The sequence below is a fragment of the Drosophila obscura genome, unplaced genomic scaffold (genome assembly GCF_018151105.1).
Source record: "Drosophila obscura isolate BZ-5 IFL unplaced genomic scaffold, ASM1815110v1 contig_192, whole genome shotgun sequence".
Classification (NCBI taxonomy): domain Eukaryota; kingdom Metazoa; phylum Arthropoda; class Insecta; order Diptera; family Drosophilidae; genus Drosophila; species Drosophila obscura.
In genome coordinates, this window is record NW_024542781.1 from 2,865,763 (window position 1) to 2,879,266 (window position 13,504).

Genomic DNA, 13,504 nt, shown 5'->3' on the forward strand with positions numbered 1-13,504 from the left:
TGGCAACGTTTTTCCCCGTGCACCCTCCACCCCCACCATTTTTCGTGTGTGGTGCCAATCTGCTTCTTTGTCAAAGTGCTTGCGGTGCGGCAAATTAAAATTGACATTTGAACAGCTCTCCGACCATGCCTGCCTGCGTCTCCCCTGCATTCGGTCCGTCTCAAAGTGTGTCTGTCTGCCTGTCGTTCGATTGGCGCGTTAATTTCAAATGGTTCACCATTTTTGGTCAGCGTTTTTCATTCGGCCAGCACTTTATGAATTATCAGTATGGAGCCGCCGCCCCGCGATGACACAAAATGTGAACTGTTACTGGCCATTTTCCGCTTTTGGGCCTCAGCGCGATTTTTCGCAACGCAGGAAATAGTTTCCATGGCGGCTGCTGCTCCATATAAGGTCTAAGTATTTGCCAAATCACACGCCATAGAGTCAGGCCAACCAGCCAGACAGCCAGACAGCCAGACATCCAGCCAGCCCCCCAAAGACAATGCCGTCGTCCAGTTTGGAAGAGAGGCAAACTCCCCAGCTACAGCTACAGCTACAGCTCGAGCGTAGTCTGGTCTGGTATGGTGGCAGCTATGGTCACGATTTTAACATTTTTGAGCAGCCGCAGTGCGCACCCCAAAATTTTGCAGCGTTTGCCCATTAATTTTCATTGAAAACGTTTTCATATTTCTGCCACAGTTTTCCTGTGGCTCTCGTACTGGTACTCGTATAGCACAATATTTTCATTGTAGTGTTTTGGCATATATTTATGTGCCGTAAAAAATGCGATCAAGATTGCGGCTAGGACCAGAGCAGCAGCAGCGAGGTCCAACCCAAGACTCAGACTTGGACTCCGTCTCAGAATCGAAGTCGAAGCTAGCCTCGGATTCGGCTCGAAGACCTCAAGTACATGCTCCACATGTAGGCTGTAGCTGCATTGTTGTTCAACTTTGCACTTCAATTGCTATGGTTGCAGGTTCGGGTGGTTGCTGCCTGGCTGTTGCCCGGTTGTTTAGCGTTTTTTTGGGGGCGCTGGTGCAAATTAATGGATTCATTCAACATTTTGGCAGCTGGTGCTGCCACAACAACGAAGTTCAATGCTTATGTTAACAACTTGGCACCTTCCGTACACGTATGTGTGGGGATTATGTGGAGGTTTAGCTAGCGCCCATATTAATTGAATTTCTTGTTTAATTTATCAATTAGAGTGTGGCCTTTTTGTTGTTAATTAAAGCCTCGGAGACTCATTTGACTGGCCAAATTAACGGCCAACTAACGTGGCCATTATATGGGGACTCGGTCAGGAAACAAAGAAACCACAAATTGTCTGTTATTGTGTGTGCTTTTTATTCTCTCTTTTATTTTTTTGGGGTGTGGAACAGGGCGAGTCCCTCGATCTGACTCTGGCTCTGTCTCTCGGTCTGGGTCTGGGTCTGGGTCTGGGCTCGGGCTCTGCTCGGAAACAAATGCTAATTATATGGCTACCGAGTACTCGTATGTTTCTTTATATGAAGCTCTTATTGATTCCCAACTGCCGGAGTCCGAGTCCGAGTCCGGGCAAGGTTATGATTTCTACTGGATGTCTGTCTGTTCCTCTTGGTGGCTGCAGCAACAACAACAGCCAAAGCCACAGCCACGCCCCTTTAATTGCCACCTAGCATTTAAGTTAACTAACTGTTCATAAATAGTTATGGCATACACGGTCAGTCCGAGCTCGGGATCGGGCTGGTGCTGGGGCTGGGGCTGGAGTTCTGTTCAGTGCCGGGCTGCGCCCACAAAACTCAACCAAAGTTGCCGCTTCAGCTTCATCCACTGCCTCAGCCTCTGCCTCTGCCTCTCCGGTTGCAGCAGGCAGTCATTGCAGACCATGTCCACTGACTGAGCCATAACCTGGCAGCAGTTATTTTTATTTTTTTTCTGTATTTTGTTAGCCATTGTTAGCGCAACAAATTTTATTTTCCCACTCTCGAGCGGAGCTTTGTTTTTGTTGCTGCTGCAGCCTAGTGCTGCCATTGCTTAAAACTAAAATTAGTTAATTTAGCACATTTTGCTGGGTTTTAGCACTGCGGCGGCTGCTGCCAATTTGATTTGCAGTCCAATTGTTGATTGCTTTATTAACCGTTCGTTTGCTCTGCAAGCCATGTCCTTGGGGCAGACACAGCCACAGCCACGTGACCAGCCTCAAGAAGGCTTCCGCACTTTATGAGCCAAGAATCATGGCGATAATCCAGCGGCAAATTGTTTTCAGCTTTTGCAGATTGGCCAAGCAAAGAGGGGAAAATTGTATATTTTAATCTTTGTCCAAATAGCTTGAGAGAATTCTGTTCCGGTTCCCCAAATCAGTGGAACAAAATCTATGTCTATTCAAATTTCTGTATATATCAATAAATGGGTCAATGAAATATCACTGGAATTCTCTTAGTTCTTAGTCGCTAAAGAAAAATTCTCATTCGTTTAGATCGCTTTGACAATCTTTCTAAAATATTCCTCCCTTTGCAGTTAATGTTCCAAATGCTGTTCCGGTTGTCCCATTGTACAATCCATTTACAGTTCCAGCTTTTATATGATTTCTAATTGAATTATGGATCTGAGATTGGTCCAGCCAAGTGTTTCCCACTTTCATAAATTATCCAATATGCAAAGCAGAGCAAAACTCAGTTCCGATCTCAGGCTCCCAGGCATAAATCAGACACCGCTCACAGGAGACCCCACACACATGGGAAGCCCACACATAGGGCGGTGGTTCCATTCATGCGTGGTGTGTACGGCCCGATCCGTAGTACTGCTATGACATTTGGAGGTGTCGCTGCTCGAGACGTTTATGCAAATGCGCTGCAACAAAAGCCAGAGCACGCCACACGCCCCACATGGGACGACTGGCAGAGGGCGTTCATAGTTGGGCCTAATTGCCCTGGTCTCTGCCAGAGAGAGATCCGATGGGGACACTCTCTCAGAGGTCGGTTCGGTTCAGCTCAGTTCGGTTCCCATTGTGCTCGTGCCATTGTCATGCAGAGTGCATAGAAACCGAGCCTGCACTCGAGTGCAGAATGACTCCGAGTACGAGTACGACTACGAGTACTCGTATGAGTTGAAGTATGGCATTTGCATAAATTAAGCCACTTGAAGTCCGGGGCTGATGTTGATGCTGATGCTGATGCAGATGCTGATGTGGATATCGATGCCATTTGTCAATCAGCGGCGCATGCAAATCAATCAGGCGATGGACAAGCTATTCGTCATACACCTGACAGTTGGCCACAATTTATGAGCCAGCAGCAGGCCACTTAACAACAAAAAAGAAACACAAAAAATAACAATAGCCACACCAATAACAAACGAGAAAGAAAGAAACATATAAATACACATAAAAAACGAACAAGCCGTTGAGTTTGCATTGCTTTTGATGCGTGGAAATTGTATAAAAGATGCGTTAATCACATTTATTCACATCTATTTATGGGCACTGAGTGTATGGATCTCTGAAATCATCCTCAGGCACAGCCACGCCACGCCACGCCACAGTCACAGTCCTACAACCATCATCAATCGCATCATCGCATCGACAAAAAGTGAATGGTTTTTATGCTTAACCATCATCAATGCCCCGACGAGTTGTACAATTATGACTTTACACTTTGTGCCACCTTTTGGGTGGTTTACGATCCAACGGCCACGTTTTATGGCCCATCGTTTAGCTCCAGCTAATGGGTGTTATTCTTTGGTAAAAAGTGTTGACACTTTACTTCGAAGAGCTCTTCTTGTATCGGCCGAAATATCAATAAGCGATCGTTAAACTTAAGCTCCCAAAGCCCCCGGTCAAAGGAGTTGCCAAAAAGCGATACAGGGTTGGGCATTTCCGCTTCTGACTTACCTGACAGACATCTTGTTAATGCTGTGTGAAGAGACGGCCACAAAAGATACATAAATCGATGTGTATATATTGTCAGAGGATTAGGCATTAGTCGGGACTTGTTTGGGGCCTGGCTTTTGGAGCCATTTCAGCAGAGATCTGCATATGTTTATATGCTTTGAAATCGTGAATGGAGTCGAGCATACAGAAGTCAGAGTCTGCCATTCATAGGCTTTGTTAACACTTTTACTATCCTAAACTTAATTCTGGGCAGATTTCTCCAGCACTTTCTAGGTGAGAAATCAATCCATCCATCCCCAGGCAACGCAACTCTGAAAACTCTGTTTTCGGCCCATTAAATTGCCTTTCCGCCGAAGCGGGGAGCCAGACCAACCCATTGGGCAAGTCAGCCGAGAGAGATATATAAAAACCAAACCATTTTGGCAATTTGGAGCAGTTCGGGCCGCAAGAAATGTTGAAATACTTAGCAAAAATACAGCCACAACGGCACACAATAAAAAATAAACGAACGTTTTTATAGCTTTTCAATTGATTTTAAAGTTTTTGGCGTGCAGAGCAATAAATAAAACTGCGTACGGCGCATTATACAATAATAAATCTCCCAGACTCTGGCCGCGTACCTATCTGTGTGTCCGTTTGTGTATATGTGTGTATCTGTATGTCTCCTAAAAGTATCTGTATGGTATGTATTGGTGTTTCAAGAAAAAGTGGGCGTGCTGCGTGTTTCGTTGTTGGCAGCAGCGCACTTTGCGCATTAAAATGCCGCGCATGCGTGCCAAAGTGTTGCAACGTCAGTCAGAGTCAGAGTCAGATTCAGAGTCGTGCGCCTCTGCACCCTCCCTCCTCCCTACATCCACCTGTACAGGATGTGGACAGATCGTGTTGGGCAATATGCCCAAAAACACTTCTGACCTGCCCCAAAGTCCCACCACAGAGCTTCTCTCTTTTTTGTTGTTGCGCCTCGGCCGGCCGATCGTAATTAATGTTGCGCTTTTATTCATAATAAATTCACTTTAAATGCATGTTTTCTCGCACATTAAAAGCGCATAAATTAAAAATCAACACCCAAATGCGTCAACAGGTGACTCCGAGAGAGCTGCGTGTATCTGCCTGCCACAGAGGGAATGGTGCAGAGAGGAACGTATGGCCTGCTGGACGTATGGCCATGGCCATGGCTGCCTCATCACTCATACGCAATGAAGACATTTATATGGCGAAAGCCATTTAGCGCCAGTCGCCCCGTTGTCGCTTCTTTTTTGGCGCCAGGACATAGGCGGCGCAGTGGGGGACTCGACAGGTGTGAAGAAATTTCAATAAAAGAAGGAATTGCTCAGAATAATGTGCCTGACACGATGATGATCCCTCTTCCCAGCCACGCCTCTGGTTGCTCTACTCACGCACTTGCTCGTCTGGCTCTGCCGCTTATCTGGGGGTCTTGGCGTTTTTCTAGCCGCTGTCGACGCCGCCTTTGGCCACACCACACGCAATGGGCGTTGCCAGGCAGGCACCTGTTGCCCCAGCCAGCACCCAGCAGCCAGCATTTTCCGTTGAAATCAGAGCAAGGCAAGGCACACTCACACACACTCGCACATATGTAGCTCCAGTTGAGGCTGTATCTATGTGTCTGATGACAGCATCTTGGGCAGGCAGGCAGGCTGCGACTTGTGCGTTGGCTTTTGGCTGTGGAACATGTTAATTCGTGGATTGCATAAAGAGAGTAAACGGAGACAGCATCTGGGGCCGTTACATGGCAGATCGAAGACCGTTGGCTGCTGCTGCTGCTGCTGATGTTGGTGGAAGTTGCTCCTTATTTTATGTAATTGCCAACTAAACACTTTCAGCCGCAATCGTAGACATCGTCTGGGTCTCCGTCTCAATGTCCACTTCGTCTATAGATCCAGCTGCAGCTCCTCCAGCGTTTATGTCTAATTAAAATTGCTCTGCGTGCCGGGCATGCCAATAGCTAAAACTGAACCGAACCGAACCGAACCGAACTACGGCTACGGCTACCGCAAAAGCAGTATGAGTATCTATGTATCTATACCTGGGGTGTACTTATATGTTAAGTGTGCTGATTTGTATTAATTATAACGCTTTAATGCTATTTCACTTTGAAACTATTTTCAGTGCACTTGCTGGCATTTCCTGCGCACAGCACACATTCTTCCTGCTCCGCTTGGGGGAGCCAAAGTAAGTCAATAAATCTATGCAAAACTTATTATAAATCATATGACAAACCGCGATTATGGAGCCAGAGGCGGGGGCACTTTTAATTACCTGTTTTAGCCACACACAATGAACCAGATCCCCCCACAGGTTGGCTGTTGTTGCTGTTGCTGCTGCTGCTGCTGTTTTTGTTGTTTTGTCATAATAAGCCGCCTTAATTTGGCTTAATTTGCGGGGCGGCGGCCACAGGGTCGTATGAGTAACGTTTAATTGCGGGCCGAAAGCGAGGCAGCAGCACACTCGAAAGAATTCCAACTGAAATTGCTCATTACGACGGGGGGCCATTCCTTGGAAATAGCAACAAAAATAACAGTTACTGCAGCAATAACAATAATAATAATTAAAAACCAATTTTTTTTTCTTCATTTCTGTTTCGTTTGTCCGTATGACTGGGCCATAAAACAACCAGAAAACTGGACTATAAGCACACTCACATACTACACATACACATATATGTTATATACGATATTTGTGTATGTATATATCCTATATCTGTATGTATGTTCGTTTAGTTTATAAATTTGCTTAGTCAAGCGGCAATAAACAGCGGCAAAAAAAAACTGGGCGCAGCCCACTGGCAGGCCAAGGAACTCTACACAAAGCAGAAAACTATATATAAAATATATGTAGATACACCCGAAAGATTGCAGCTAAATATTAATGCAATTAATAATTTAGCAATAGAAGTTGCCACTCTGCGCCAGAATTATAACACAAATTATTAACAATTAAGCCTTGCCACTTAAGCAGCAGCAGCAGCAAACAACAACAACAAAAAGAAAAACAAATGCCTGGCCAAATTTTACCACGCTGCAAGTGCAACTGTTGTTGCTGCTACTGCCACCGGGAGTTGGGCAACAATTAAGCAATTTTCATAATTACAAACAATGACCAATTCTTTGACACGCTCGCAAAGCGCGCAAATAGTTTTTTTTCTTTTTCTTTTCGGATTTTAACCAGCGGCAAATGCAACAGCGACTTGGGGCCATTGCTACTGCAAGTGCAACTGCAACTGCAACACCGTAAAACGCTGATTTGTGCCCGAAACTGGCAGTTGATGCAAGTTTAATCGGGTTGGGTCAGGGAGGAATGGAATGGAACTGCCAAGGGGGATACAAATGCAAAATAAATTCAAAATTAAGCTGAATTGCTACCCAAAAGAAATTGCTTCTTTAAAATAGGCCACATATGCATATGAATATTTGGGTTTATTAAAAAAGATTTTATAAATTGTATTAATCTTTCCCAGACTCGAATCTTCTTTTCCTTTAAAGTAGATCCAAATCAATTCCAAGAGTTTCTACACAAAAATCAGCAGTGCTTGTTCACATATGGAATATGCCCAACCAGCAGCAGCAGCAGCACCCAACAGCCGGCCACTGCTGCTGCAGCAGGCTCCACCTGACAACAATCACGTGCCCAGCAAATGTGCGGCAGACAATTGACCAGAGGCTGCCACCGACGTGTCGTGCATTAGAGTGAGGACAGCCAGATAGATAGGTGCTGGAGAGGGAGAGGCTTGTTGGGGTGCAAACAGGCAGCTGATTTTACAGGCAATTTCTGCGCCGATTTATATAATCAGCAGCGACACAAAACGTGGCAACATACTGCAAATAATTCGCCGCTTTAGGCAATCTAAAACAATTTGCGTTTTGTGTTTTTCTTGGTACCAAAACAAAACCATTTCAGTACGGTCTCTGCGATTGGGAAACTGACCAATGGGTGGTGGACCAGCGGTTGCAATGGTTCCAGCAGTTGCAGCGGATCGGCCTGGCACTGGGGGACATATGAGACTCATCGTCCCACCCGCAATTAATGCATAATAATTGCAAATGAAATTTTAGCCCAGTAGCAGCAGCTCCGACTCCGGCTCCGGCTTCAGCTCCAGCTCCTATTGCAACAAAGTGCGGCAAGTGTTGCAAATGCCGGCCGAGCGGGTCTCTAGGGTCTTCTGCGGCTACACGATATTAAACAATAATTGTAACTGTAAAGTGAGCTTAACGTGAGTGCATCAAAGCATAATCTTTCTTGCAACAGACACAGCCATAGCCACAGACACGGCCACAGACAGACACTGAGACGGATGGAAGCCAAAGCCAAAGCGCAGACTGTAAAACAAAACAGCAAAAAAACTACTCATTGAGGGAAAAAAGAAACAGAAAAAAATAGACAAACGGACAAACGTACAAACGGACAATCGGACTGGAGGAGTCAAGAAACTTGGCTAGTACGTAAAACATACCGCCTTATAATTAGAGCAGAAATTCTGACGTTTCTATTTCAATTTCCAGCAAACGCCACGCAAAACTGCCACGCCAAGTGACGTTTTGATTGAGTGATTGGCAAGACAAGACGCGGCCCAGAGAGGGAGAACCATCGAGGGGGGGTGGCAAGGAGACGGGCGGGGAGAGGGAGTCCCAGACCCGGTAGCCAACCAGGCAGCAAGTGTTTGCCCACTGCGGTTGCTCTCCGATGGTTGCAAATATCTGCATACCAAGGTATTCCATGGAGTGGCATGGCGTGGCATAGCGTGGCAAGGCAGGGCAAATAACTGAATGAAAATCATTGTGAAAGAAGGTTTCCAGTTACACTCGCCACCGATCCGATCCAAACCCAACCAAACCAAGCCGATCCGATGCGATCCGCAGGTTGATGGCTGGCTGTCGCACTCCAAATCCGGCACGTAATTCAAGACCCGGAGAAATTTCCATTGCTTTATAACAAGAGCAGTAGAAAAACCGGCGATTCCGATCGTGTCCACTTTGTAGAAACATTTATAATTAGCATCGCAAGTCAAAAACTTAAACTCTGAGGCTAAGGCTGAGGCTATGGTTTTAGTTGTGGTTGTGGGGGGGTTCGAGTTGGGACCACACCCACTTTAATGCCATACGAGTTCCAAGTGGTAATTGCACCAATTTGAATACGTAATAAAAATCGAATGAGCAGCAAATCGATTAGCAATCTAACGCGCCCATTGTGTGGTCGTATCAGATCTCTTTTCCCCAATGCTAGAGACCAGATCTTAGACCAGACTCGGTCCGATCCGGTCCGGTCCCGACACAGAGCACGAGCTAGACGACGAGTCGTCTGTCTGCCAGTCCGATCGATCGACGGACCGATCGACTTGCGGATACTGTCCGCTGTCGCCGCTGACACCGCTCAATGTGAAGGTCAGTAGGTGGCGGCCGGCAACCACAAACAATCAATTAGACCGAATGCCTAAAACGGTAAAATCCATATGTGTATCCCATACCGAACCTCCGATAATACTGGTACTCGTACTCGTACTCGTAATGCTATGCATAGTAGTACACTCGGCTTGGCCGGTTGTCGATCAGGAACCTGGGTGTGTTATTTATACATAAATACATATACCTATATATATGTGTATGTATATGGATCTACTTCCAGTCATGCACCAAGATCAAGGTGAGAGACACCGAGCCGGTACCGAGATGGGAACCAAATGAATCAGACGCTTGAGCCAAAGAGGAAGTTGAAAAAATGCAAGAATAAGCAGAAAAAAAAAGATTGCATAAGATTGTTCCTTGGGGATTAAGCTATTAACATCCGAAATAATACGGAAATTGGTTGAGGATAGTAAGAAATGTGTCTTCATAGTCAGGCTGATTCAAATATTAATTTTACTTTATGGAAATGATTCTGAAAATCTCTTTGAACTCAGTTTAACACAACTAACTGGAAAATCTTCTTCTTGGAACACTTGAGATGTGCTTTCTCTTGAAAGAAATATATCTGCTTATTCGAGCAGATCCACTTTATATCAAAATACACTAAAATGAATTCCCCCCCCAAAGAGAGCTCGATGAACATTTGAAAGCAGTGTTTCAATTGTTGGATTAGTGTCGCCTTAGCTAATGGCTTGCTGGTTAAGTATTCCCCCGCCAGATGCTAACCGATCAAATTGAAATTGTTAATTGCTTTCTTTTATGCACAGCTCATACAGAGAGAGGAGATCAAGGCTCGCCCACGCCTCGTCACGGGTGCTCCAATTTGATTTGATAGTTTCTGTTTGTATACAGAAAATGTTTTGACAGTTTTCGCAGTTATTGTTTGATGCGCTGTCCGGGAGATGAGTTCATTAAGTGCGCCATAATTGAGCCTTAAATGTAAAGCCCAACTTATGAATGGGCGTGCGTTTTGACAGTCGGATTGACTGCCTGGCTGACTGACTGAGTGACTGACTGACAGGCTGACACTGATGGGCCATTGTGGAGGCATTGGGCCAAGTGAAATTGATACAACGAAAGTAGGCAAGAGCAGAGAAACACTTTGATGGCGACCACTTCCTGCTCAGCTTCTTTTTAAGTCTCCGCTTAAGTGTATTGTATTTTATGTGCAGCTATTTAATTAAAACAAGGGCTTGGTTATCTGGTTACCCGCCAGCTGGCCTTGATAAGACCCACCCCAGACTACACACCAGAGACCAGAGACCAGAGCAGAGCCTATGCCTATGCCCGACCCACGACGCTCCTTTCGACCATTGGCATATTGAATGGCATACAGTGAAATTACAGACATTTGATGCTATTAGCACAAATTTTACCATCTGCAATTGCAGAACACATTTCGATTGTGCCGCTTGTGCTGGCTCTAACAGATTTACACCGCCGAATGGAGGGGCCTCCATAGAGCACCCCAGCAGCTCTATCATATTGATTTCCATGTCCGGACCGGGCCGAACCGAAGCGAACCAAGACCGGACTCGTGGCAAATCAAATCGAAATGAATCGCAACGAATCGAATTGAAGCAGTCGGGTGGAGTGTCCGACTCGCGGAGTCTGCGACCAGATGAAATAGATCCGCTTTAATATCGGTAATTAGGACCACACCTATGCGATATTCAAAGTGATTTTTATTACAATCGCAATCTCTGCAAACTTTGCTTAGATTCTGACTTGTATTTATTTTATTTTTTATGTTTATGGCAGCTGCCTTTTGGCCAAAACTCGATTAGTTTCAATTTGCTCTAGTGGTGTTGGTGTTGGTGTTGGTGTTGCTATGGTTTATTGGCCAGATCTAGCATACACAACATTTATATTGTTGCTCTCTATCTCTCGCGCTCTCTCTCTCTCTCCTTCTCTGTTTGTATATATATTTTATATTTGCATGCTGTTTTATTAAGCCGCAGCCATGGCCCCAACCTCGCCGCAATTCGAAGTTGGAGTCGGATCGGAGTAGGACTGTACGAGTAGTAGGGGATCGGGACTGGAATCGGGATCGGGGGGCATATGGGTTGCATATCACACGATAGACTGACCTTAAACTTGCCATGCGGCTTTTGTTATGGCAAAATTTAAATAAACTATGCAGCGGTCAACTTCTATGTGCAATTAGTTTTCCTATGTATCCCTCCTCCTCCTCCTCCTCCTCCTGCTGCTCCTCTACCCCACCCATTTTTTGTTCATAGGTTTCGCGTCGTGTGTTGAAAGTTTTTTTTTTATATTTTGTTTTTCCATATTTCTCCTTATTTTTTCTGCTGTTGTATTTTTGATTTTGTGGCGAGGTAGCAAGCAGCAGGTGGTCCCCTGCTGCACTGCCGCCAAAAGCTAATTGTGTTTTTCTCACATTTGCAGTTAGGGGCAGGCAACGTGGCCGCTGCTGCCCAGTCGAGGAGAGGCGAGGAGTGTGTACGAGTATCTGTGAGATACATGTGTGCCATGCTCTATGCTTAAAACAAACACACAATAAATTGCCTGCGCACAGCGTGCGTCCCGTCCCAGCATATGGTGGAGTGGCAGTGGTGCAGCGGTGCAGTGGTGCAGCGGTGCGGTTCTACTTCCATTTCATTTTGTTCATTTTGCATGTTGTAAATTGAGGCAAGTTAGCCGCGATGCCGTGATGCGATTCCTTCTCTCACTCTATCCTCCTTTAATGGAGGAAATCGTTAGGATTTAGCTATTAAGTATATATAATTGCTTGTTAGCGAATGTGAATGCTGGCGAATTATATGCTCTGTCCGACCATTAGACTCCCAGAGAGAGAGCGAGAGAGAGAGAGAGAGAGTGCCAAGACCCAAATTGAATCCGAATCTGGATGGAACCATCATCATCATCATCATCGCCCATCGCCCATGTCTATGCATCTTGGTACCGATTCTCAGGCATTTCTGCTGTCATCATTGCCATTCCCCAGTGTCCAGTGTCCAGTATCCAGTGGGGCTACCTGTGTTTTCTCTCTCTCGCTGTCATCGGATCTCTGGCCAGTTATCTCACATTTTGTATCCAGGCTGGCCCGGCCTATCAGAGCTCTATCGCCTTATGACTACCAGATTTTTCTTTTCTGAAGGAGCTGCTTCGGGCTGCTCAAATCCCCATAACCGGTTGCTGGAGAGCTGGAGAGTCTGTGGCTCAGACCTCATGCTTCATTAGACGTCACATTTGGCCAAAGCGTAAAGTGTTCAAAAGCGAAAACGACCCGTCATACGACAAGATCATGATACGAGGATCTCAGATATATGTATGTAGTATGTAGTATGTACGGGTATGCTGCTGCAGCGGAGGCTGCCCAAGATTTTCACAGAGATTTTCACTTTGCCCACTAATGAAGGCAAAGGCAAATGGAAATGGAAATGGAAATGCATTTGGCCAAACAAAAATATCGTCTAGGAAAATTAAAATAAATAAGCAACACAATTTCCAAACAGGTGCACGGCCGCCTTGTCCGCCATCTAATGGAAAAGCTTAAGCGGGAATGGTGAGGAGAATGGTAACTCGCTCATGCAGATAAACAGTTAGGAAAGGCCAGCCGATGGAAACGTTTTGTCCGTGGACCACATGTGGGCTGAGAGATGCGCTCGAAATGAACTCAACTCGAGTGGAGTCTGCAATTGCAATTTCAGGAGGGTGTGGGGGCTGTTGGTGTTGATGTTGGTGGTGCCAGAGCATATGCATAAATATATGAACATGCAACACAGTTGGGCTGCCAGTCAGCCTCAGTCATCTCCAGTCAGCCTATTTGCTGTAAGGTTTCGCCCCCTAAACATTAAAGAATTTTTCCATGTATCCATGTTTCCATGCAGCTGGATTGTCTTCGCTTCCGAGTCGCAGTCGATTGTTTGCCTAGCACAAACAACTAACTTAGACTGGGAGTCAGAGTTGGAACTCGACATGGACTCAGACTCGGAGTCGAAGACGGAGACGGAGTCACCCAGTCTCAATCGCAGACTCAGAAGCGGATAGCGACTACCGACTGCCGCCAAGCAGTCTGTTGACTGTTTTCAATACCAAATTGGTGACAGCAAACGCCAACAGCAGCAGCAGGCAGCAGCAAGCAGCAGCACCAACGACAAAAGCAAACGTTGTCGTCTCGCTCGTATTAGTTTTAAATGCCACATTGGCATTGGGCAAACACTTTGAACTGCGCGGCAAAAAGTCAGAGCCTCAGGTCGCAGCGACGATACTC

General features: G+C 45.8%; 1 protein-coding gene across 1 annotated transcript in view; it reads left to right on the forward strand.

Annotated features, from left to right (window-relative positions):
* Positions 1–13,504, forward strand: part of LOC111065679 (putative uncharacterized protein DDB_G0277255) — a 68,522-nt gene that overhangs the window by 14,506 nt on the left and 40,512 nt on the right. The window contains exon 2 of the mRNA XM_022353987.2: positions 5,981–6,043. The gene's annotated coding sequence lies outside the window, so the exon portion shown is untranslated. The remainder of the gene's footprint in view (positions 1–5,980; positions 6,044–13,504) is intronic.